The following is a 27,207-nucleotide window of genomic DNA, read 5'->3' on the forward strand; positions in this document are numbered from 1 at the left end:
ATTAAGGAGTGAATGACTAATAGACATTCCCTATTAGAGGAATGTACCAGAGAGAGAGAGATAGAGAGAGAGAGACTTATGACCTTAAATGAGATTTCAATTGGTAAAACATGTAGAATTATTTTGAAATGTGACCTTGTAAATGTATATGTTCTTTTTGTGGTGGAGGAAGTTCTCTGGATTCTTTCATATCTAGTCTTTATTTTCCAGGGCAGAAAATCAATGGCTACCACTTCTATAAGGTAGGAGACTCCTGAGCTGATCTAGTTCTCTGTGATGGGGTGGGTTTAAAACTATGACTTTGATTCTGATTCTCTCTGGTATATCTGACAACAAAACTCACCCATATGTACATTGAACTCTGAGAGGCTGGGGTCAAAATCAAGCTCAATATAAGAACAAAGAGGAAGCAGGGATGTTTAGGAAACAAGAGCTCAGTGCCACAAAGGAGAGATGAAATGAAGTGCTGGAGTCAACACCACCACAAACAGAAGTTGTCATGGAAACCCTCATTAGAAAGCAGGCAGTTGGATTTTGGAAACTGGATGAAGCAAGATTTGATGGCAAGAGAGGGGGAAAGACTGAAGCTCCAGAATGAAGTCAGACACTGAAGAAGGATGGAGTCATCATACCACCGTTGTACCTATGAAACTACACATCATTGTTACATGATTGGAGCATGACAGATCTGAAAGGCCAGTCTGTCCAGCCAGGAGATCTATGTGTAAATGTTTGAATCTTCCTTTTGTGGCATTGCAGTGCTCATGACTCATCCTGCAGAACAATGTGACAGGTGGGTGGAATCTCTTTTAAAAGATTTCCAAAAAGAATAGGTAGTGTATCCATATCTGATATTTAGCAGGAATTAATTCTCCACTTCAATATTAAGGGTAGAGAAAGGTAAAACAATTGCTTCTATGATTTTTTTGCACTAAGTGTTCCCTTTTGAATATGGACATGAGGATTGTGTAAGCATACCAAAGATTGATTTCCCTGGTTTCTGGCTCAAACAAATTCCAAAATTATATGATTACATGGACTTATAACATTGGCATACATAATGCACATGGATTGGTTTTCCATAAATTACCTCTTAAAGAAGACTCTGTAGTACTAAACGTACACATGTGGTTACAAAAATTTTCCAGAGAGGAAAAGCAAAGAGCATGCCAGAGAAAAGAAAGAACTCTTTCAGCAGCAAAGAAACTACAGAGGGCTGATTCAAAAGCAAAGTATATGTGTAAGTTCTGATACCTGAAACTGGAATAAGAGATTCTTCAGGACAGCAAATAGTATATATATGAGAAACAAGTAAAACAAGATGTAAGATGCCACACTGTAATATATAGGGATAAAAGGACTGTGATATATAGGGATTGAAGATCTGTCATGAGTAGCTCTGACCAGACGAACTAATCTGTGTTTCTATGACAAATAATATAACAGCTATTCATTATGACCCTAGTGACTTCCTTTTGTATTTGTGAGTTATACTCTAACTTGAAGCTGGGTACTATAGGACTTGAAGTGAAATGATAGGGATGACAAAATGGTATACTTTTAAGCAGTTGGTATGTTATTAGCTTAATAACCATGACAGGAGCAACTGAGGGATATGCTGGGACTACAAGAGGAGATTAGAAGTAGAAAATAAAAAAAATCTAGGACAAAACAGTGATGAGGTAGGACCCAGTCCACGGGCACAAACTTGGCTGTATGATTTGTCCCCTGGAGAAATGGGGCAAGGATTCAATGATTAACTAACATTGATTGGAGCCAAAAAACAGATTGAAGCCAAAAAGTGAATAAATAATGAGAGAAGTTCCCAGGCAATAATGAATATCAAAGTTGGGTGATGGGAGCTCTTTGGTTCCAGAAAGGTTGTCTAATTTGGGGCACAAGTTCAAGAGGTAGAGTAGATAAGGGCACAGAGTTGGGTTCCCTAATGTGATAGGCCAGCAAACTTTAGGGAAGGTACCAGGGTCTTAGCCAAGTGAGCTGGGATTTACCTCAGGGATTAATTCTTGCAGAGGATTCAGAATACACCCCAGGAACTGAGGCAGCAGTGAAATCCTGTAGATTCATGAAACTTCCGGTGGTACAGAAAGGTGATATCTTGGTAAGCTCAAAGCTGAGGCTTGGTTAAATTCATAACCAAATCATTGGTTATCTGATTTGTATTAGTCAAGGTTTGATCAGGAAAGTAGAAACTACTCCAGATATTTCCAGAAGAAAAGATTGAATGCAGGGAATTAAAGGCTTGTGAAATCTTTGACAGGCTAAGGGAAAAAAAGGTCAGTGAAAAGTGCTTTTAGAATTTAGGAAATGAGAAAGTGTAGGAATTGCAAGAAACTTTGGTCAATGAGCTCGGATGCCTGCAACAGCACCACAGATGATCTGCAGAAGGACTCCTGGAAGCCATGCTCAAAGTCTCACCTAGGTCCTCTGGGAAAGCCTCCAAACCTGCGTATTGCTGCTATAGGAACAGTGGTAAGGCAACTTCTCTTCTACATTTCAGTCCCCCCTGGAGATTTTCTCTTTGGCACAATGTAAGTAGGAAACCTCTGGCAAGACTTCTGGGAAATGTAGCAAGATTTTGTAGCCCATGTGATTCAGGAAGAACACGGGTGGGGGAGAGATGCTATGACACAAGGCCTAAGTGAGAAACACCAGTAATATCCTGCTTCCTAGTGAAGATGTGATCCTAAAATGATTCCCTGAAATGGGTCAGATTGACCGGGCTCTTGGGATGGCTGAGTCTGGGTGGGATTGATGCTGGGGAAGCAAAGTCCAGTAGTCTCTGCGGAGGCAGCTGACTATTGTGAAAATGCTTCAAAAAATGGCTTAAGAGTGTGTGGGCCCAGGTGAGGAGAGACAGGCCAAGGAGGAGGAACATGGCAGGTATAATGTTATGACCTCCAGGAGTGAAAGAATCCATATCGTGTTTTAGAACTTTCAATGCAGTATGACATACAAATGGGAGACAAAAAGCACAATTGACTGGGGGTAGGCAACTTAGGAGGCAGATTCTATAGTAACCCAGCCATTCAGCTTATAGTTGTTGAAAATGTTTTATAAAGAAAATATTATTCCAGATGAGGTAAAAAATTAACCTGAATTAGAGGAATGGTGTTGGAATTGGGAAAAAAAAAGAGGTAGAAATGTGAGACCTTGAAAAGGAAGTGGATAGGACTACACAAATCAGTGGAAAGCAGCAAGAAGAAAGAGGCCAAATAGGACTCCCTGGTTTGTGATCTGAGTAACCTTGTGAATGGTTCCACTAATTGAGATATGAAGCACCAACTAAAAATTGGATTTGAGTAGTTCTATTTTGGAGCTGTTCAGTGCAAAGCATGCTAGGATGTTAAATGGAGACACCTGAAGATGGGGATGGTAGGTCTGGTTGGTCTTCCCCATTCCAGGTGGACCAACAAACTAGGCCTTATGTGCAGACGGAAGTAACAATAACCTACACGTGTGATTTGGGATGTTCCATTTTCCTGTTTCCTAACAAAGTTTGATGTCTGTAATCTAACTATTAGCACTTCACACTGTTAGATTAAAGTCAAATCCCTTTAAACTTTTGCACTTTTGTGCCTCCTGCAGCACGGGAAACTGGGATTGCCAGTTCCGACACCATTAGCCTGAAACATTACTGAGAATTTGTATGTCCCAGTTACTACTGCTGCTAGATCTAGGAAGAACTGGGAATAGAAGAACCTTTCAATTTTACACAGTCCAGTGATAGAAAGACTGTAGAGTTTGAAGAGAGCGCATTTCTAAAATTTCTCTTCTGTCTTCACAAGCTCCTTTCCTGCTCTAGAATTTTTATTTTCTTGTTAATAACTTGATTGTTGAAGTCTCAGAAAATTCCAAGTCTATTTCTCCCACCGAAATGAAAGGAACTCATCAGATGGAAACAGGAGTCCATTAAGAACGAATGGGGCATCTTCATTAAACGGTGATTTACATCGTAAAACAGATTAATAAAAATGGAAGCAGTCCATTGGAAGGGAAATATATAAAAGAATCTTTTAGGGCTATCTAAATCACATGAAATAATATGGTGAGAAAACCCAGAGAGAGAGAAAACAAAAGACAGAGAAAGGTATTGACTGAGAAAAAAAGCAGGGCTGAAAACCCACAGGCCAGCTAAGTGGTGTGACTCATAGCTTTCAGTTTTTGGTAGACAGCTGAAGCCAGAGAACATTCAGCGCTGCAAACACTTAAATTAGGCATCCTGGTAGAGCATGGGCTCCTGCTGCACTGGCCTGTCCGATAGCTCCTATGAGGTCATTGTTGGTACGGTGATTAATAGTGCTCCTGAGAGCTCCTCCCAGCCGAAAGCAATGGGTTTTACAAATGGTTCCAAGTGGACCAAAAATATTGCTCACTTCAACCTATTCCAGAAAGTTCGAGAAAACAATCATATGTTAAGAACTATGTCATATTTTCCATATAATTCTGTCTGTTTAAAATCATCAAAAAGTGGGAAAAACTGAAAGTAGTGATTGTCAGTATTCTCTATAGCTATAGGATACTGTGGCGCCTAAAACTTTCTCCAATCTCTCAATCAGGCTGGGACTGCTTTTACGTAGTTCATTTATTTATATAAACATAAAGACCCTTGGCCAAGAAACAATTTGGAAACCACTGTTAGATGGAAATAAGATACAGAAAGAAACATGAAAAAAGACCGTTGGTCATATTCCCCTGAAGAAGGGATTACTTCAACAATGTGCTAGAGCCAGCTCGTATGTACCAGCTCACAAGAAACAATTGTGCACATCTCTTCCCAATTCTACATTCAGTGACTTCATGAGTGGCTTGAAATTGGCCACAGTAAGAGTATTTGCAGCATAGAAATTGGCAAATGCCACAACTCAGGGTCTTTCTTTCTTTCCCCAGAAATCCAGTTATAAAACATTTATCAACACACCACTGGAACTTAATCCAAAAATCATTTGGCCAGCAAAACGGCCAAAGCCCTATGAAGCTCTGATCACTGGCCTTCTGGGCAGGGTCAAGTTAGGGACTAGGTGGAAGTTTGTAGAATCTGGAAAGAGCGTGGTGCTTGGAAAACACACCTTTGTCATGTCGTCAAAGACATGGCCATGGACAAGGGATCTGAGAGTCCATGAGGGAAGTACCAGGGAGCAGGCACTGCTCAGACTTGGGGAACATTTCTCACTTGACTAAGAACCGCAGGGAAAGAAAAAAGTTGAAAGAGCCAAGAGAGCTGGCACTCAGAAGGACTAGTTTACAGGGCATTCTGACAGCTAACCTCTGCTTCTGCTGGAGTCCAAACAAAAGAAAATTGGGCTTCAACAACACATTCCTTTGGCATCACAGAGAACTTTCTTAGAGCAAGGATCAGTAAGCCCTGGCCTGAGTAAGTGAGTGACGTGGCAGCAGCTCTTTCTGAGAGGTCCTAGATGGATACCATCTGTCTGTGGTGTCTGCAGCCCCTGCCTGGATAAAGCAAAGACTGGAACATCTCTGCTCCCTTTCTTCGTCCTCAGACTCCTCTGGAAAGACTTCGGTAAGGTGGAGGGAGAGTAAAAGCTGTCAAACACAGAATAAGAAAGGCCCGGGGAGACCAATAGAGGAAGTCTCATTCCAACTTGAGGAAAAAGTTGATTTGTCTAAATGAGCCTGGGACAAGCCTACCTTTGCCTGAAATGGCCTCTCTAAGTCCTTCTTGAGCCATGTTTGTTTAAGATTTAGGGATCGGGTCAGGAGATCAACACACAGCATTGTGGGGCCCTGGAATGCACTTCCTCTTTTAACCAGTTGCCCAGCAATTGTGTGTCATTGTCATTGGGCAGCCAAGCGTGAGAATGCAGGCAACCGTGCTTGTCCATCTCACTCCTGCGACCCAACTTCATAGTCACTGTCTTCCCCAGGAAGACTGAGCGCAGGCACATTTTTCCTAGAAGGCAGCAGAGTTCCCTGATGGCTTAATCTGGAAGAATAAATTGTGCTGCCTCAAGAAAACGTGGACTTAATTATTTAGAAAAAATTTTGGAGTACGGAAGGGCAGCTTTAAGAGTTGATACTCAAAATATTTAAAAAGTATGATATGGACACGGACTGGTCAGCACAAATACTGGCCTTAGTGCTGTGTTCCTGGAGACCCCTTTCATGCCAGACTTAACCCCTTAGATGCTGGACTGTGAGGAGCCCTAGAAGGTCCTGGAACTGGCCTATGGGTGACTGAGCCACAAACGTACACTCTGGGAGCTAAAAGAAACACCAACCACTACAGAAATATTGCAATTGCTTTAACAGTCAGGCTATACTTGTGCCTCCTGGCTGTGGAGACCTGACCATCCAGGATTACATGGGCCAAAGGGGAAACGTCACTTCCTGTGGTGTCTCAGCTTATATTGTTGGTAATCAAGTACCTGACATTATCAGCATTAAGTTGAAAAACAGGAAGGAGTCCAGGATGTATATTTCCTAAATACATGGTAGATTTCAAGAAGGTTCTTTATTTTTATATCTGTTTTAATCCTTTCCATTTTTTTAAAAGCACCCCTTGATGTCACTTTGATGACGTTTATTTGTTATCTACTCCAAATCTGCTACGACATGAGTACCTTTAGTCACAATACTGATTCATGTTCAATGTTCTATATTTAGCAACTATCTGAGAAGGATCTGAGTCTGCATTTAGCCCTAAATAGCTACAAATAAGGGAGTAGCAGCAGCAGCCCTTCAAAAGTCTTTGTAAGAAGTGTCGTGCCAGGGGTGGTAAGACATCCCGGGAGCTACAGGTGTGCCAAACTGCTGTAAGTGAGCAGGAAATCCAGGTAGCAGCTGACTAAAGAAACCAGGTTGTTTCTTCGAGACGGGTTGTAAGGAAATATTTCAGTGTGTTTATCTATCTGCCCAATCCCATTTAGTGAAAAATGATTGCTCTTTGCTTCTTGTTACCATGCTCAGATGATACTATGGCAACCAGGCTGCATAAAAGGGAAGGGGGGGGGTAGATGCTGCTTAGCAACTTGAAGATGTTTAAGAGGCAAGTACTCATTTTAACAGCAACAGTTTTTAAAATGTCAGTTTTGAGAGAAAAGAGATGAACATTAGAGAAAGCAAATGAAATGACACAGAGAGGAACTAAACAAAAAAAATGATGAGAGAGACGTATGCACGACACCTTTTCAAAGCTCTTTCATATATAGCTTCATAGAAATCACGAGAGGTTGGCAAGGTCTCTGTTCACTGATGGGGAAACTGAGGCTCGTAGGGAGTGACTGGCTTCCTCAGGGTCACTCGGCCAGTCAGGGGCAAAGCTGGAAATAGCATGCAGACAGCCTGATCCAAATTCCACACTCTTTAGGAGGCACCATGCTTTAACAAAAGTAATCAGAAAATCTGGGGAGGGATGGAGGGAAAGTAAAGGGGGAGAACGGAGGGAAAGAAGGTAAGGCAGTAGGGGAGGGAGGAAGGCTTGCCTCTGACTTAGGAAGAAACTGTCTGAGTGTAAAAAACAGGCCTCAAAAATAGATGAGCAGTTGTTTTGACCAGGACCATGTTACCAAAGATGGTTCAAGCTCCTATCCCCTTCCTCATTAACAAATATTACAGTTCCCAGCTCCTCTGCTACCCCAGCCCTCCACCCTTGGAAACAAAATACTAGATGGAGATGGCTTAAAAACCAGAATTCAAACCTGGAGTGATTGTGGTGTTAAGCTTGATTGAGTATCCAATACCGGATGACTATAGCAAACAATGAGAAATGTAATTATGTCAGGCTAATGAGCGTTCTCTGAGGCAGAACTCAATACAATGGGTTTCTGTATAGTATGCCCTTTCCTTAACTATCTCAGTGTTTGAGAGATGCCATTCAAGTCAGATCGAAGGCCTGTGAGGGTTAACCTATTCCAGGCTAATGGAAGTTTTATCTTTGTTTTGGGTGATTTGTAGGCTGTGTAGAGGAGGGTGTGCAAGGATGAAAACAAGCTGTTGGCTGTGCTCTTCAGTCATTCCTTCACTCGTTCATTCCACCTGCATTTATGGAGCGCCTACTGTGTCCCAGGCACAGAGTGTGGACCCCATGCTTGTTCTTATCACTCTTGTGCCCTCTGCTGCCTTGCAAGGGGGGCACCCAAGTGCCAAGTGTCTCAGAGTTCCTAGGCTCACTTGCCTCCCAGAAGAGGCCACTGTTCCCTTCCTGCTTAATAACACAGTGCTGACAAGACAAGTGCAGCTTTGGGTATGAGTGGTCACCCAGTGAGCAAGCTACAAGCTCACACTTCCTGGCATTGTTTGCATTTGCTCCTAATTGTGTGGATGCAGAGACAGTGAGAAACAGTAAACAGACTGCTTTCTCCTGTACTGTAGTTAACTCGAAGGGTCTAGGCTGTTCCTAAGGCTCCTACTCAACCCGATGCCACCTAACATTGATTCTAAAGAGCCAAGCGTTTGAAGGGTAGGGAGCTGGGGGAGACCCTGGTTTTCCTCTTGACATAATAAATATGCTATGAGTGAACTTTGGGTTCTCCTCCTCATTTTGCCATTGTCTCCCCCATCCAGCTTTTCATCACCCCATCCCCATTTACACCATATGGTCCAGCTGTACTGAATTCTTAAAAAGAGTCCCAGACACATGTCCCCGCATCCTTTCTCACTGTCCCCCAACTCATGAGGACATGCTCACCTCACAGGGCAGCACGTCTGTTTCATCTTGGACCACCCCTGCTGATGGTTGTGACTGATATTTGTACAGTATTTTCAAATGTACAAATCATTTTCAATTATCTCATTGAATAATAATAATAATAATAAAAGCAGTTTTAGTTGTTTCGATAGCAACGTCCCCATTTTATAGATACTGAGAAGCAGTTTAGCTGGGCTACTCCAGCTTAAACTCATCCAGTGACTAGTAGGGAGCTAGTAAGGCGTGGGATGAAGTCTAACTCCAAATGCCTTGCTCTTTAAGGATTTGGAAACCTCCTTCTCTTGCGGCTTACATTAATTAAAGCTAAATCTGCCTTTTAGGGCAAAGCAAAACAAATACACTCCCTCTTTCAAATATTGGCCCTCCAAATATTTGAAGGCAGCTACTGGCTGCCCTCCAGGGCCTTGCTTCTCATACTTGAAAGTGCTCAGAATTCACTTACGAATTTGTGAACCTGCAGATTCTGATCCAGCAGCTCTGGGTTGGGGGCTGGGAATCCCATTCCTAACAAGCCCCACCTCCTCCCAAAATAGTTGCTCAGAGGAGAAAATTGTATATCGTTTTCAAAATCAAGAAAATGACTCGCCATATTCTTTTTTGTTTCCCGATGCCCTGCATTTATAAAAGTGCCTAACTTATGTCTGGTACTTAATAAATGGCGACTATGTTTGGACGAGAGACTTCATCCCAGCCCCATCCTTGGTTAAGAAACAGCTTTTGTTCTTACACGTTACTAAACTTATAGGAATAGCAATCATCATTACTAAATCGGGCATACTTGTGATACTGAATATTAGGTGCGTAGCACCGTGCCTGATGCATGGGAGAAAAATGACTAATAAATTGACTGATTACCCCTCCAGCAAAACCGAACGAAACAAAGCCAAGCTGGAAAAAAACAAACAAAAAAAAGTCTGACTACATATCAGTTACCAAAACACTGTGTCCTCACTGAAATGAGACAGGAAAAATGCTTCCACTGAAAAGAACACACTGCAAAGAGCTCGTTAGGCCTTTCCCTTAGGGGAACATAATGGCTGGCTGTTCGCAAACGGGGCTGCGTAGGAGCCCGTGCTTTGCTGCCCTCTGCTGGACGGAACGCCCAACCCGCGCCAGCGTGTCTGGCCACTTGGCTACAGCTCCCAGGGGAGCCGTGTCCTCATCCAGCAGGTTATGCAACACCAGATTGCAACCAGAGCACGTTTGAGAAAAGGAAATCACAGTAAACCTGTGGTAAGAGAAGGGGAGGGCAAGAAAATAGCAAATGCCTCTCCAACATAGAGGGCACTGAGCAATTAGTGTATGTATTATACATGACTTCAGTCTGCGCAGGAACCCTAAAAAGCGGGGGTTGGGGGGCGGAGAGAATCGTTCTTGTTTTGTAGATGAGGAATCTGAGGCTCAGGAGAGATTGGGCACGTTAGTGAAGGGAACATAACCCGGGAGAGACCTAGGCAGATTTTGAATTGGGGCCTTTCTGACTTCAGGATACCAGGTTTCCACAGCTGGCTCGGCTATTAATTAGCTTGGGAGCAGGACCAAATACTCAGTCGTGTTTGGTCTTGGTGCTCTTCATTTTCAGAATGAGGGTTGACTAAGGTGAACTTTGAGTTCCCTTCCAGCTCTCACATTCCGAGTACAAGCCTTTGTTACTATTTGCTCTTGTTGCAAAAAATATGAACTATGGGATCATCTCTCCCAGGGGGACCATGCATTTCTCATCAAGCAAAGCTACTGGGAGACAACTTGCACACCCACCCTGCAGCCCCAAGCATGCCAGGTCCCCGCCCTTATTCTCCAGATGCTACTTGGCTTCCATCCTTTTCCAAATTATGTCAAAGGCTTAGAGCTGTGTTCTTTAAACAAGCCGTCAAGGTTTTAAAATCTGACCATTGAAAAAATGTACCAAAGAGTCACCCTATGTACACCCTAAGGTACACAGTTGATGTTGCAGGGGAAGAAATATTACAAACTGAGCAGTCTACCCCAAGACCATCAGAGCCCAGGAGAGATGAGCATTTTTATATTTGCCAGGGGGAGTCCCTGAGGTCCCACTGAATGAGCTGGTGGGACCATTTACCTTTTCAATTTTTTTAATTGCTTGTTGAGGTATGACAGACATACAAAAAGCTGTATATATTTAATGAAAACAACTTAATGTGTTTGCAGGTAAGTATACACCTGCAAAACCATCACCACACTCAATGCCATAAACTTATCCATCACCTCCAAAAGTTTCCTCCCACCCTGTTTTGTTTTGTTTTACCATTTAGCATTTACCATTTACCATTCATTTCAGGCATTCTTGCTTTCCGTCTGAATCAATTCTCAAGGAATTTTAGTTTGGTTCTTTGATGGCATAAAGCGGGTGGACATTTCAGTCCTGTCTTGTTTGGATATAGACTTATGGCATTCTTCTAGTTCATTGGGATCTTCAGCTCAGAAAATATTTTAAGGATCTCTTTTTCCACATGGGGCAATGAAGCATCTCTACCTCTCAGACAGCATAATGGAAAATTTCAAAATCCCAAAACACACAAACTGGAAGACACCTCAGAGATTATATGATCCCGTTATTTCCTTTTATAGATGACAGTGTGAGCTATTTGTCCAAATACAGATAGTTTTCTAGAAACAATAAATAGAGATGGACTGAGCTTCTTTCCCCAGACTCTAGATGGTACCTTTCATACATTGACAAGAAGGCATAAGGAAAGCTGAGTCAACACAGAATCAGGGCAGCCATCAGAAAGATAGGATTCAGCCTCATTACAATATTCACCAGCTAAGAAAGTCAGGTCCAGTGCCAAAACTATATTAGCACCTCTTCCAGAGCCTTTCCTTTGAACATGGAGCCTGGGAGGCTACCCCAGTCTCATCAAAACACTATACTTCACATTATCTGAGAAGGCCCAAATGATGTCCTCCCCTGAACTGATGATAAAATACTGCTCAAACACTGATCAAACCTCCTTACTCAGAGGCAACCAAGTTGCAGTCAGAGACGGTATTTGGCAGAGTTTCCAGACTGAGAGCACATGCCAAGCGTAATTGAACGTGAGTATGATAAACAATGATGGACCACTGACAGACTGAGATGCCGTCAGAACAAGGTTCCCAGCCGTTCTGGAATTACAGGGTGATACTGGGAGGTCCAGCGGCATGCTTACAATGCTGTCCTCACAGCCTGAAGAAAACTCTTACTCCCATTTCCTTAAAAAACAAAAAATTCACCATTTCATTCTGGTTTTTTGTTGTTTGTTTGTTTGTTGGGTGTTTCTTTTTGTCCCGTCCGTTATTCTCCCTATTCACATGGAACTTCTGTGGCTTGTCTTTTATTTCATGCCTTCTTGGGCAGTAAAGAAACTACACATGAATTTTCAGCACTCCAGGGTGTTTGGAAGTGAGGGCGTGGGGTAGGGGGGTTCTTGAAGCTGCAAGATGAACTTGGTCCATGTTCCGGGAGCATATTTATAACTCATATTAATAGTTTTCATGTTTTTAAGGGGGGAGGAGGAAAAGATAATACTGAATTGTTATGGAGTAGCAAGTAAATTTGCATGGGTTTTTAAGGTAAAGCACAAGATTTTAAGGAAATTCCTTGTTTGCAGCTGATTGCTTCCAGCTATTGACCGTTGACCTCTTGGGTCCCACGTACAAAAAATATAAGATTAGACATTTCATTGCACCTAAAATTTTTGCCTTTGGAAATGTGATTACTACTACTGTTGCTATCACAACTACTTCTACTCCTCCTACTTACTACAATTACAATTACTACTGCTATGACTTTTACTACTATTACTACCACTAATAACATGTACCTCTCTCTCTCTCTCTCTCTCTCTCTCTCTCTCTCTCTCTCTCTCTCTCTCTCTCTCTCTGTCTTTTTTTAAGTTGGAGAAATCCCAGGACTTCAGGGAGATAGGACTGCTGCTAAATTCTGCAGAGCCTGAAAATATGGTGCTTCCTTTGACTTCTCACCTCAAGACACATCTAGGTAAGAACTCATAATGGCTGAAAACTGTTAATAACAGGCCAATATGCTAACATAGTGGTCATGAGTGCTTGCAAGCTTGTTCAAAGCCACCCTAGATGTCCTGGGGTCACATTTGTGTGACACACTGGGGTAAATGGATGACTTGGGCAGGGGCCCAGCTAGCCCAGGTCGTTTCACTCTGAACTGAAGGGACTGATATCACACCTGTAACCCATCTATGGCACACCACAGCGAGAGTTAAGTTAGCCTACTTTTGGCAGCAAACAATTTTAAGTTTTTCAGTTAAGAAAACAGAAGACTTCTCTTTGGGCTGATTCATCACAGATGTGAAGGAGCTTTTACTAGAAGACAGTGATCACATGGAAGGAAGTCTCTTGTTTTCTTCTCTGGGGTCTGAGGTGCCACTTGCTGGCGTTTCCAAAACGTTAGAGGTTCGGTCTACTCTTAATTGGAAAAGAACATCATTTGTTCATTCGTTCATTCATTCAACAAATGAAATTCCTATCATGTGCTGTGCACTCTGCTAGGCACTGAGCACTGGGGTAAATGGATGACTTGGGCAGGGGTCCAATTAGGACCAATTAGGTTGTACAATTATGTACAACCACAGACATGTTCCCTCCTACCACGGCATTTTCCATCTAGAGAGGGACACAGATAAACAAGCAGATTCGAAGCAGTATGAGAGAAGAGAGGGTGGCGGAGGGAAGGTTGCAGGTAAAGGCAGCCGGAACTGGTGACCACGGGGTGATGCTGGGGAGTAGAAGATTAAGAAGTTTAATGGTAAAAGGTGATGAAGTCTGGAGTGTGGCAAGGTCGGGAACTAGAATATGCATTTCAGTGACATCTCAGCCCCATGTCAGGGTCCATCCTCCTCATTGTTTTTGGCTTGATAGGTCAGGCCTACCTCTCCAATGTCACTTAATTTATTTTGGGACTGTCCTATAGATACACTCTTAATTGCTGGGTAGGAGACTTGTGTAAATAAACATAAGGCTCTTGGTAGATGTGCAGATGAGGCGTTGGCCTCCAGGTGCTCAAGCAGGCTGGACCAAGGGGAAGGGAGGATGCCAGTTATCCAAGCTAGAAACATGCTCAGAAAAAGCAAAGCACATGCACATGGCTATGTTGCTCTCTTTCTTGCTTTCTGAAATGCATTCCTAGGTCTCTTTGTAATCTCAGAAACTTTTATCACCATGGGCAGAAGCAGAAAACCTAAATAATTCAATTATCCAGAGATCTTAAAAATGTTATCAAAGCACTACCTCCCGAAACAGTTTTGGGCCGAAATGTTTTTAGGTGGATTCTTTCAAATCCTTAATTATACAATTCTTATGTTTCATAAACTTCTCTTGGAAACAGAGAAATATAGAATGTTACCCAATTCATTTTATGAAACCAGAATAATCTTTTAAAAATTCCCCAAACATCTCTCTCTCTCTCAAATTCCCCATCCTTCCTTCCCTCCATTCTTTTCTCCTCCTGTCTCTCACATGCAAATATAACTATTAACCAAAATTTAAAAGTTTCTACAGAAGTCCCACCAAAAATACTAGTAAATAAAAATTTAAAATGTATCAAAATAATAATTCACTATAACTAAAATTATCATAATGGATTAAGATAAGAAAATCAAATGACATAACACATTATATTGACAAGTCATATAAACATAGTAGATACTGAAAAGGTGTTCAGTAAAGCTTGAGGATTCCTTCTTAAAAAAATTCATGAGGAATAGAAGGATACTTCTCAAAAATATAAAGAGCGTTTACATCAAAACAACATACATATGTAACAGTGCAAACTAGATATATTCCTACAAAAATCAGTCCAAGTGAAACGAACACATGTCATCATTAATTAAAAGTATTCTGGAAGATACGGGCAATGTATTGATTTATAACATTTAAATATCCATTGTAAAAGAGTAAAAGTTATAATTACTTGAGGGATATGCCTATCCAAAATAAATCATGGAGAGACAGTAAAATGAATGCATATTAAACAAAGGTATAAAAATGCATTTTTTCATATATCACAGGTAATTTAAAATATAAGGAAAAGACTATTCATGGAATCAAAAAAAACAAAATATGTGAAAATAATGTTACATCAGAAATATGTAATACCTATATGAATGTATGATACTAAGGCTTAAATAAATGGAAAAACCTATATAATTCTATAGGGGAAGGTTCAATTTTGTAAAGATTTAAAGACTTTTACCAAATCCAATTCTAAAATCCAAGGATTTTCTTCGCAATTTATCAAAAAGATCCTAGAGTACGTACAAAAATCCACAGCAAAAATAACCAAGAAAAATAATGAAAAGGGAAACTAATGATGGTGGATTAACTACTCCTGTCCAAAAGCAAAGCATAGCACAAATGATAGTAAATAAGTCAGCATACCACTATTGAAAAAATATATGGCTGAACTAATGAAACAATAGTAGGTTCATTTTATATATATACATATATATATATATATATATAATGTAAATAAATAATCAAGAAAGCATCACAAGACAATAGAGAAAGACAGTCTCATTCATCAGTTGTTAAAAATAGCTAAAATCAGAAAATTTAGTTAATGTGGTAGAAGTCACTAGTTGCTACCCAATATTTAGTCTCCCCTTCTTCCTTAGCATCAGAGACTCAATTCTTTAGGAGTGGTAAAGTGCCTTGTTATCAAGCTATGTTATTTGTGGTCATGAAAGTAACCCTAACCAATGAGATGTGAGTGGAAGTGCTGTGTGGGACTTTGAGAAGACTATTAAAGGAAACTGCCTCAGCCAGAAATGGATCCTTTTGTTCCACTCTTCTTTCCTCTTTCTTTGGCTGGAATATGGAAATGATAGCTGAGCTTCAATATCTATATAAGTCATAAGGGGACTTTCAAGTTGGAAGTCATGACTAGAATGGTAGAGCAAAATGATGTAAGAAACCGGGATTCTCAGTGATGACAGAACTGCCATATGGGGCTAGACTGCCTACCTCTAAACACTTTTTAAATCATGAAGACATAAAGTCCCATCTTGTTTAAGTCACAGTTATTTTGGTTCTTCTGTTGTATGTAGCCAAACCTAATCCTCACTCATACGAGTAGCTGGTAAGAGAAAGATAAATTTGGATCTTTACATAAAAACATTGGCTAAAACAAATTCCAAATTTATTAAAGAATTAAATGTAGAAAAGAAACTAGGCATTTAAATACATTCAGAAAAAGCTTGATAAAAGTCAATGATTCATGAAAAGACATTTAGCAAACTAGGAAAACAAAAATCCTACAGTAAACATTATATTTTGTTGTAAAACTTTAAAAGTTTTCTTCTTAAAATCAAAGATGACAGGGGTGCTCACTGTCACTACTTCTACTCTATACTAGAATTTACAGTATATTACTGAAGGTAAGACTAACATTTAAAAAGCAAATGAACCCCCAAAAGTATGATGGATAAAATATAATGGAAGCTTATATTCTGTTTAAATAAAGTCCAATATGAGTGTTTTAGATTGATGGGCAGCTCTTTTGTGTGTGTATGTTGCTTTAGGGATTGGGGTTCCCTCCACATTGTGGATTTTGCTATCTTTCATACACAGCTTTGATAGTTGACAGGTTCATGTACCACAACCTAGTAGAAAGGGAAATAACAGGAGGATCAGGCATGAGAGGTTTTAATGGACAGTCCTTCAATGGGTATGCTTCCCTTCTGCTCACGTTCCATTGGCTAGAATTTAGTCATATGGACCTATCTAATCCCAAAGGAAATTAGGAAATGCATTATAGTTTAGCTGTGGGTTCTCATGAAGAGTGGAAAAACAGGTTTGGTAAAGAGTTGGTTTCTGCAATAACTAGTTATTGCAGTAAGAGAATAAAATAAAATGAATTATAAGAATTGGGAGGGAAGGAGCAAATTTGTCATAATTTGCAGATAAGACTGTCCACAAAGAACCTCCCACCAAACTATTGACAAATAATGAGAATAAGTGTTTAGCAAGTTTGCCAAATAACAAATCAATATAAAAGCAAAAATGTTTCTATACACTGGCAACAAAAAGTTAGAAAATGAAATTGAAATAATTTAGCAAATTAAGACAGCAAAAATACTAAGAATCTTAGACAGAAATATCACAAAATAAAGACCATTAAGGAAAAAATTATGAAACTGAATTAGAAGAATGGAGACACATCTGTATTTATGGGTAAGAAAATTCAATATTAAAAATAAATTTCAATTCCTCTCACTTGGGTCTATGAATTCAATGTTATTCCAACCAAATCACAGATAGGATTTTTCATTGAACATGATATCTAATTAAAAAATTCATGTGGAAATAAGAGTCCAAAAAAAAGCCAAACAACTGAATAAGAACAAATGAAATTTGCTCTCTCAAAACCCAAGACTTATTACAAAGCTATAATTGTTAAGATGATACAGTGTTGATATATAGATAGACATATTGGCCAATAGAGAAGGGCACATGCCAAGAGGGCACTCAGCTCAAGTAGAAATGAAAACAGACCAAGCAGAATAGGCCATGTGCCTGTCAAACCATCATCTTCTGGGAGGAAGGGGAATCTTTTCCTAATACACATGCTTAGAGGAATGATTTTTATTTTTTGACTAGTTGGCCCATTCAAATAGGATGATGTTTTCAATCTGACTGTCTCAGAGAGGGCACACTTTTCCAATTTGCACAAACCTGTCCGTTTGAAGATTGATTAGTGGAGAAAGAATGGACATTTCAATAAATGACATTGGGCCGTTGGTTATCCAGATGGAAAAAAAATGGAAATAGTTGCATATCACATACCATTTCAAGAAATCACTTCAAGGTGACTTAATGACTTCTAAGTAAAATGCAAAACTTTAAAACTTTTATAAGAAAATATAGGAGAGTAGCTTAGCACCTCAGGGGACAGTAAATTTCTTAAAATGGGCAATAAAAGTACAAAACATAAAGTATTGTAAAATTGACTACATTAGAATTAAGAACCATTGTTTATCAAAAAATTCTACAGAGTAAAAAGATAAATCACTAACTGGTATATATATATTGAACTGGAGAAAGAATTAGATCCAGAATATACAAAAAACACACATGAAACAATAAGAAAAAGACAAATAATGAAACAAAATGCACAAAATTTTCTGACTAAAGGGGAAACATAACTATTCAATGAAAACATAGAAAAGATTTCAAGCTTTTTAATGATCATGGAAATGTAAATTAAAACCACAATGAACTACTTTTTCACACTATCAGATTGGCAAATGTTAAAATGCCTATCAACTACAGGTGTTGGTGAAGATGATGAGCTGGAGGAATTTAATGATACAAACAATCTGGAAAACAGCTTGGCATTATCTAGACATTTGGAGACATACATCTACTAATATCTGGAATTTTCACCCTCACCTGAGCAGTAAGAAAAACTCTTGAACACCTGCATCAAGGGACACCTAAAATAGTCATAGATGTCTTATCTAGGTAATGGGTAAGACTGGAAATAACCAAAATCAACAATAGAATAAATAAATAAATGTGATTTTTACAGTAGAATATTAAATGGCAGGGAAAACAAATTAGTTATAAGCATCAACATAGATGAATCTTAAACTTTAATGCTGGTTGAAAACACCAAGTTGTTATACATATATATATGTATATACATATGATTGATTCTATTCACATAAAGGTGAAGCATAGGCAAAGCTAAAGAATTTATACCACATAGATGGTCATATTATACAGAAAAGCAAAATAATTAGATCTTTTTTTTTAATTTATTGGGGTGACAATTGTTAGTGAAATTACATAGATTTCAGATGTACAATTCTGTATTACATCATCTATAAATCCCATTGTGTGTTCACCACCCAGAGTCAGTTCTCCTTTCATCACCATATATTTGATCCCCTTTACCCTCATCTCCCACCCCCCACCCCCCTTACCCTTTGGTAACCACTAAACTATTGTCTGTGTCTATGAGTTTTTGTTTCTCATTTGTTTGTCTTGTTCTTTTGTTGTTTTTGGTCTATATACTACATATCAGTGAAATCATAGGGTTCTCTGCTTTTTCTGTCTGACTTATTTCACTTAGCATTATACTCTCAAGATCCGTCCATGGTGTCACAAATGTTCCTATATCATCTTTTCTTACAGCCGAATTCCATTGTGTATATATACCACAACTTCTTTATCTATTCATCTAACGAAGGACATTTTGGTTGTTTCCATGTCTTGGCCACCGTAAACAAAGTGCAATGAACATTGGAGCACATGTGTCTTTATGTATAAATGTTTTCAGATTTTTTGGGTAGATACCCAGAATAGAGATTGCTGGGTCAAATTAGATCTTCTTTTAATGTTTTTTAATCCTTAGAGGTCCTAAAAGAAAATAATTATAAGAAAAAATATATATTTTGATGAATATTCCTCAAGAGGCTTTACTAGTAGGATGCTTTGGTACTTGCACAGTTCCATTCTTGAGTGCCTCCTTTTCTACCCCTCTTAACTCTCAACTCTCCCTGAAATTTATTTCTTTGGCCACTGCCTGAGGCTTTGGGACGTAGGGACTCTTGGTTTACAGGCTACTTAACTGAGAGGAAGTAAGGAGTGACGTGGAGTGAAGTCACTTGGTTCCACTGATTTGGGGAGTGGCGTGAGAATGGGCAGGGAGATAACTCCTTGGCACAGAAACACAGATATACTCAGGAGTTAAGTTCAGGATGACGCAAAATACTTTTTGAGATGTATACATTTGAAATACAAGAGAACACATTTAAAATGGGGAGACTGCATGCTCTTCCAACTGCCCTTTCCATTTTTCTGATTATATCAAAGTCTATTTTGCATGTCAAAAGCTTGTCTTATTGCTTGAGAGGCAGGAACTCTAGGATGCTTAAACTAATCTTGCTCTCAATCTCAACAGTATGGGTCTTCACTTACGGCTGATGTAAACCTGCATCACCTGCATAATAAAATTTGTTTCAATATATACAAAACTGGAAAGCTTCACCCTCTTCCTACATCTGTGATCTTAAAATAGTTTTTGAATGTTCTTTTCAAATATTTAAACAAATTTATTTTTAGTTATGTTAAGCACATCTTAAGGAATTCCTTCAATTAAAATTATTTTTTAATGTTATTGCAGAAGTTAAAAGTAAAGAAATTAGTGCATAGAAATTAATGATTCTAAACTGGGAATGATTTGTTCCCCAGAAGGTATTTGGCAACTTCTGGAGATAATTTTGGGGGCTCCCAACTGGGGAAGGAGTGCTGCTGGCAGTTAGGGATGGGAGCCAGGGATGCGGCTAAACATCCTGCAAAGCGGAAACAGCTCTTCACAACAAAGAATATTCCTGTCCCAAATATCAGGAGGGGCAGAGGTTGAGAATCCCTGGTGTAGATTTACAGTAAAGATAAAGCTGATTGGTATGCATGTCTTTTTCTTTGTTTTGAAGATTAAAGTTAGACTTCCACAATGCACATCAGTCTCCCGGGTTCTTCGCAGGCAACGGCCATTTTGTTGTAGTTAGCGAAGTGGGTCAAGGCTATTTATGTTTCTCAGCAGTCAAAATATCTCTTTACCTAATAGAATGCCCTATTTGAGAATTTCCCCCCTGTACTACTTCACATGTTGGCTTAGTTAGGTTGGTAACCAAATGTAGCTGCATTTACTCTCCTGGAGTCCAGGAACTAAAGGTGTTTCATTTTATATAGAAGCTAATGCAAAGATGGAGTGGGGATCAATGTCTCAGTGATTAAGGATTTAACTTTTTCCTTCAAAATCTACAACACTTTCGTTTTCTGAAGAATCTAGTTGTGTTAATTTTGGATAATGAATGAAAAAAAACTCTAATTAAAAATAACCCCAAATCCATGTCAGTGTCAGCTCTGAGGCTATAAGTGAACTAATCAGATCACAGCAGCTTCAGAAAGACAGTTGCACACTAAGTAGTCTAAAAATCAATTCTTTTATTTTAATTAACTCTTTCAGGGGGCTGGAAGAATATTCACCTATGTCCCAGTGAACTGCATCCTGCAGATGGAAAATAGCGCCAGACGGACATTACAGCATCGTGCTGTTCAGTGGCCTCCATCTTAAGACTCTGGCTGGGCAACCATAGTAAAAAGTATTATATAAAAGATTCACAGGACAGTTTTTGAAAACAATGCAGATTCCCAGACTTTACCTTTAGAGACTCAGATTAGTAAATCCAGCTTGCCCTGTCAGTAAGTTATTAAAGGCATTTTTCTTTCATGCCTATCCTTTAGTGCAAAGATAAATAATGATTTAAAATAAGTACCCTTGATTAACCACTGCTGTGGAAATGTTTGGCCTCAGTGAATTCTCTTTTGCCAAGATAAAATAAAGTTAGATGTTACATGTGAAAATGCTTTATAAATTCTAGAGAAAAATGAGCCTCATTTTCATGCACTCAGCAAATAGCTTATATGTTGCCTCTCACACAACAAGGTGCTTAGTGGCATGACTAAGCAGAGAAAATCTACAGAATATCAAAATGGGACTGCATTGTTCTCTCTCATTTAGAGCTTAGGAAACAAGGAAGGATCACTAGACACCGACTGATAACGTTCAACAGGATGAAAGGAGCCTCCAGTTCAAAGAATTTCTAAACCCTGGCTGTCTATCAAAGCAGGTCATCATTCTGAAGATGACTCAGCACAAATACATAACTCTGCTAACAGTACATCAGCAGATTTTTCAGGAAGACTCTCACATTTGGATTTAGAATCTTCTAGAAGGGGGGGGGGAACTGACCTGGCCATTCCATTCCACTCAAACACTTACTATATGCCTGACCTCGATCGAGATCCTTCAAGTCTCTGAGATTGCGTCCTCCGCTTGTGGAAATGAGGACAATTGTGTTTACCTCAGACAGTTGCTGTGAGGATTAAAAGAAATAATGTGTGATAAGAACCATCTACATAATAAAGCACCTATTCCCCTCTGCTTGAGGCCTATGCACCAGATCATAAGGTTGAGCAGTGCTCAAAAAAAGAGTGGGATGGAACGTAAGACCTAAAATGTAATCTATTATTATATACCAAAGCAGCCAACTCTGATGCGAGTTTGACAAATGGGTACTGAATATATGTAGTGATAAAAGTCTAAATGTTGGTACTTGAAATAGTATTCAGTTAATCTGGCCCATATCTGTGAACACACACACAGACACACACACACACACACACACACACACACACACGGAGGAAGGAAAGGGGGGGGAGGGAGAGAGAGCAAGCAAGAGAGAGAGAGAGAGAGAGAGAGAGAGAGAGAGAGAGAGAGAGAGAGAGAGAGAGAGAGAAAGAGAGAGAGGAGAGAGAGAGATTGACTGATTCACTATCATCTTCCCCAGCAAAGGCAGCTCCCGCTTTGCATCATTGTTCACTCTACCTCTGAAGTCTTGATTACCGTCTTTTACCACCTTTCAGCTTCACTGAGAGGTCACTGCATCCTAAAACTTGTCCATAAATACTTGAACAGGGCTGCATTTGCAGTCAGCTCCCACCCACTCAGTCGATTATCGTGGCTGCCCTGGAATTAGCTGGGCTTTCCTGGTGTTGCAAATCACATTTTCCTTGCCTAAGGGTGCGACTTATCACTGAAGGAAAGTTGGCATGAGGTGAAGAGTAGCACAAAGCAGCCGACAGGGTGGTCAGAAATCTTGGCTTTGCCAATGATATCTGTGCAGGACACAGCTCTTTCACTGGGAATCAGAATTCTAGCACTTATGCAAAACTATGTAGATTAAAATCAATAGGAAAAGTGAGTTTATGGATTCCACTCACTCCTCTTCGTTAAACCATTTATGACACTACCCAGTTTCACTCATCTTAATACTCTGACATGGCTCTAAATACCAGTTTAAAAAACCAAGTTCACCCTCATATTGAGATTTACAGTTTTTGAATATATGAAAGAAGGTGCCACAGGCTCTTAAAGTTCTTAAAAGGGAGAACTAGAAAAGTCTGAAAACTAGAATATATGTGCAGTCTTCAGGTTAATTGCTTTGAAATTCAACACTTATGTGGAAGGGGTATTTCATTTGCTTGCATGAAGGAATCAGTTATGTACCTTTTTCTTCACAGAAGAATGCTAGTAAGATTTCTCCAAAGGTACAACATCAGTGATTCTGTCTTTGAGCAGAATCAATATCTTCTAGGGACTGTTTCCGGTGAATTTAGGTGTTAAAAAGACACTACGACATGGCTTCTTCCCAGAGAGTAAGAACATTCAGTGTTGGATAGTGTTGATTATGAATGCAACTTCCAGAGGATAAAAATGTTTAATGTTGGATAGTGTCTGAGTACAAAGTAATTCAAAGAAGGGAAAGAGTGAGCCCTTAGAGAGGTAAGGAAAGCTTCAAGAAGGAGATTGAGATGGACCTGAAAAGATAGCTTGGGCTGATATCAGCAAAGGAATAGAGGGGACAGCTCCAAAAAGCATGGGGTGGGTCTTGTGAATAGGTCCACCTGGTTGGATAGTGAGGTATTAGCACATTGGAGGATAGGGAGAAATGAAGGTAGAGTTGGGGCAAATTGTAGGATGCCTTTAAAAGTGGGGAGAGGAGCTGGGTATTAACACCTTAAGGAAGAAGAAGTCCTTTGGAGCAGGAGAAATATCACAATAAAAGAAGTGTTTCAGGAAAATTAAACTAAAATTCATGGGGGTTTAAAGCAGGAGGTAGAGGGAACTATTTCAGTAATAGAGGAATCAGAAATCTAGAATAGACATATTTTTATATTTACCTTATTTTCCTCAGAATTTCAATAACATTTATCTCTATTATTTATTTGTCACTTATGTACTACTTGTGTGATAGTCGTCTTTTTTGGCATTACAAGAGATCACATAATATACCTCCTCCACTAGATTACACATTGGGACCACATTATATATTTATACTTCTTAATGCACTGATATGACCCTAAAATTGTTTACCCACAGTCGGAAAAGAAGTAAGCAAGATTCTTTATTTTGACTAAATTAGAGGAATTTTTAAAAATCTTGATAAGAGATGGAGAAGCTAGAGGAGATGGTCAAAGGGACACCCTGATTTTCTAACCAAGGAGGTTAAAATAGTAATGACATGCTCAGAAAACAGTTTGTTAAAGGGAAAGTTGATGACTTAAGTGTTAGCTATGTTGATATCCAAGTAGAAATATCATGTCAGCATTTGGAAACAAAGAATATAATTGAGAAATCATCCACACTTTTATCACTTACCACCATCTCTTCTTAAGACATTCTATTATGACATTATTAATTACCTATTCTGTTCAAACCAATGTTTTGTTTCTGTAAATCTGGTGAATGCAGGACCCAGATATACTTTATCAAATGTTTGTCAGGATTTCTTAACCTTAGCTGGAGAGTTCTTTGTTGTGGGGACTGTCCTGTGCATTGTAGGATGTTTAGCACCATCTCTGGCCTCTACACACTAGATGCCAGTAGTATCTTCACTCCCCAAGTTGTGACAACGAACAATGTATCCAGACATTGCCACATGTTATTCCCTGGGGTGGCGACATTGGACCTGGTTGGAGAGCCACTGGTCTAGAAAGATGCTGGATGAGAGATATCAAAGTTATTTGATCAAAGATTATGCTTAAGTCTCAGTTCCCATAAGAAATGGAACCTAGAGGAAAAAATAGCTGGTGGCTAAGAACAACGCTCTGGGTAATGAGTACAAAATTAGTTGGAGTAGCGGCAGCTTGCAAGAGAGTCTCTAAATGAATTACTAATTTCATGATGCACCTACCTATACCTGGACACAGTTTCAGCCAGCGCTGTCCAATAGAAATATGTAAGCCACGGATATAATTTGAAATTTCCTAGTAGTCCTATTTTAAAAAGTTAAAATAAACTAATGAAATTAATTTGAATAGTATATTTTATTTAATTATATATCCAAAAAATTACCATCTCAACATGTAATCAATATATATAAATTATTAGTAGCTGATTTACATTCTTTTTCTTTTTTTTGTATGAAGTCTTTGAGATCTGGTGTGTGTTTTACACTTACAGCATGTCTTAATTTAATTATCCATTTCAAGTGCTCTGTCCACATCCCTGTGACTGGGGCTACTACATTGGAAGGAATAGGACGATTCAGTCAATTTCAATAAACATTTTCATGTCCCCTTAATTGACATCATTATCCTTTTCATAAAGGGAGCTGTAAGGGCTACTGACAGGTCTGAAAATCTTTATAAACTTACTTTATACTTTAGAAATAGCAGGCGTCACTTTTTGACATAGAGTTCTATGAATTCTGATAAATGTATAGAGTTATATAACCATCACCAAAGTCAGGATACAGAACAATTCTCTTAACCCCAAAATTCCCTTGTGCTGCTCTTTTGTTGTCAAATTTTCCCCCACCCATATGTCCAATATTTTTCTTTCCTCTCTCTCTTTCTCTCTCTTCCTCCCTCCCTCCCTTCTTCCTTCCTTTCTCTTCTTTCCTTCTCTTCCTTCCTTCTTTCCTTCCTTCCTTCCTTCCTTCCTTCCTTCCTTCCTTCCTTCCTTCCTTCCTTCCTTCCTTCCTTCCTTCCTTCCTTCCTTCCTTTCTTCCTTTCGGAGCGACACTCTCTCCTTTTACCAAAAAATAAGGAAAAAAGATAGATGGGAAACAGAAACAGTAGGGAAGATGCAACCCTTCACATTGGGAGTATATTCTTTTTGAAAGCTCCTGTGCAATGAGCTCTGCTTTACTTGAAGTCACACACACCCACTCAGAGAGGTGGGCCATGTGTTTTCCCTGCCCCCACATTCATCTGTCATTCCTCTGCAGGCTGCAGGAGTAGGGAGGCTTCTTCTAGAATACTCCATATGACAGATGGAAGAATTACACCAGGAACACCCAGAAGAGGAACACAGGCAAGCACTCCACAGGTGGGAGCCTTTCCGTGGCTATGAAACAGGACTAAACAATGAGACCCGTTGCATGCTAGATATTCCTTTCACCCTGATTTCTTGATTCTCAAGTGTCTTTAACTTTTCATGGCCTCTTTGCTTTACTAAGGAGAGAAACTTAATAAAAACAGCCTTCGGTGCATGTGCAGCTCCTGTAGTGGACAGGCCTAGACTGCGGCTCTTATCAAAGTGTAGATGACTTGGGTTGTGCCAAACACTATGAGGGCAGGTGTCCTTGGGCCAACTGACAGCAGTGGCTCTGGCTTTGCCATGCCTCTCAGCATTTCCATTCTGTTCAAAGCCTAGGAGCAGATGGGAAGAGGCATGTGGAAGCACCTCCCTCACATATATGTCATGATTGGCACCCAGGTTGGGAAGGGGAAGGTTGCCTGTGTGCTTGACATTGTTCCAGGAACACATGCCTACTGTGCAGTCCTTAGACTCATGCTCCAGAAATAGAGTTCTGCCAGTCAGTTACACACCCACACACGCACACGCAAACACATAATGCACACATGCAAGCACATTATCCTCAGTTCACGTTGTTGAACATTTGTCTTTGCAATTTGCTATTGTAACAATGCAGTTATGGTCTGTAGGGTGTCTATTCTTGGACATCTCCTTTATATAGTTCTCCTAATACTTCTTTTTATCTCCACTCTCCCTCACATACACATAAAGTTTTGAAAAAAAATTAGAGATTGCAATAACATAAAGTAAGGCTCTGACCTAAAAACATATGCATTAATTGGCCAAGTACTTGGAGTAATTATGTTGTAAAGTTAAAGTTGAAAAGCAATTCTGTCCGAACGAGTAAATCCTTTTAACCTCAATATCTCACCCTTCCCACAGTCTCCCAAGCAACATGCTTGCACTGGAAAACCTGGGGACCATCTAAAAGCCTGCATGGTAGAGCAGACCCTCTACCTCCAAGCCTCAAACCACATTGGACTGTGAAGTGAGCAAGAAATAAAACTGAGTTACTGAACTTCTGGAATTCTCTATAATAGCATTTTTTCATTTCCCAATCAACACAGGTATCCTGATACCCAAGTTTCCTCACTTCTAGTCTCAAGGTAGGTTAATCACAGCAGGTGCTCCTGCAGCTGGCTGCAGCTGTAAAGAACATGATGCTTTTGACTCCTTGGGGACCAGGGCTTGTCTACTATGCTGTCCACTTTTATTACTGTCCAGTTTTACTACTGCCTACTGTCAAATTTTCATTTGCTTTGTTGGGTCTATAGGGAAGATCATTAGCAAAAAGTTGGGTCTCTTTACATCATTGGGACAAATAACAGTTGCACACTTGTTGGAGCCTGATTGGTGGTGGGTGTACTCGTGTTTAACAATTGGTTCTCCGAAAAAAAATTATATATGTATATATGTGTGTGTGTGTATAAATATATATATATATATATATATACATATATATATATACAAGTCTATTAATTTTACTGATATTAAAATATGTAGCAAATAATTTACAAATAATAAAACATACAATTGCCAATTGATTCTCACAGAATGCTTTCATCGATTTTTTGCCAAACTCTTGTAT

General features: G+C 39.6%; 1 long non-coding RNA gene across 1 annotated transcript; it reads left to right on the top strand.

Annotated features, from left to right (window-relative positions):
- Window positions 1–581: 581 nt before the first annotated feature.
- Window positions 582–27,007, top strand: LOC308496706. Its single transcript, XR_013993213.1, has 4 exons — window positions 582–793; window positions 12,587–12,689; window positions 25,528–25,628; window positions 26,502–27,007. It is a non-coding gene; the product is annotated as an uncharacterized lncRNA (long non-coding RNA).
- Window positions 27,008–27,207: the final 200 nt, after the last annotated feature.

This window comes from Rhinolophus hipposideros, assembly GCF_964194185.1.
Source record: "Rhinolophus hipposideros genome assembly, chromosome: 4".
Classification (NCBI taxonomy): domain Eukaryota; kingdom Metazoa; phylum Chordata; class Mammalia; order Chiroptera; family Rhinolophidae; genus Rhinolophus; species Rhinolophus hipposideros.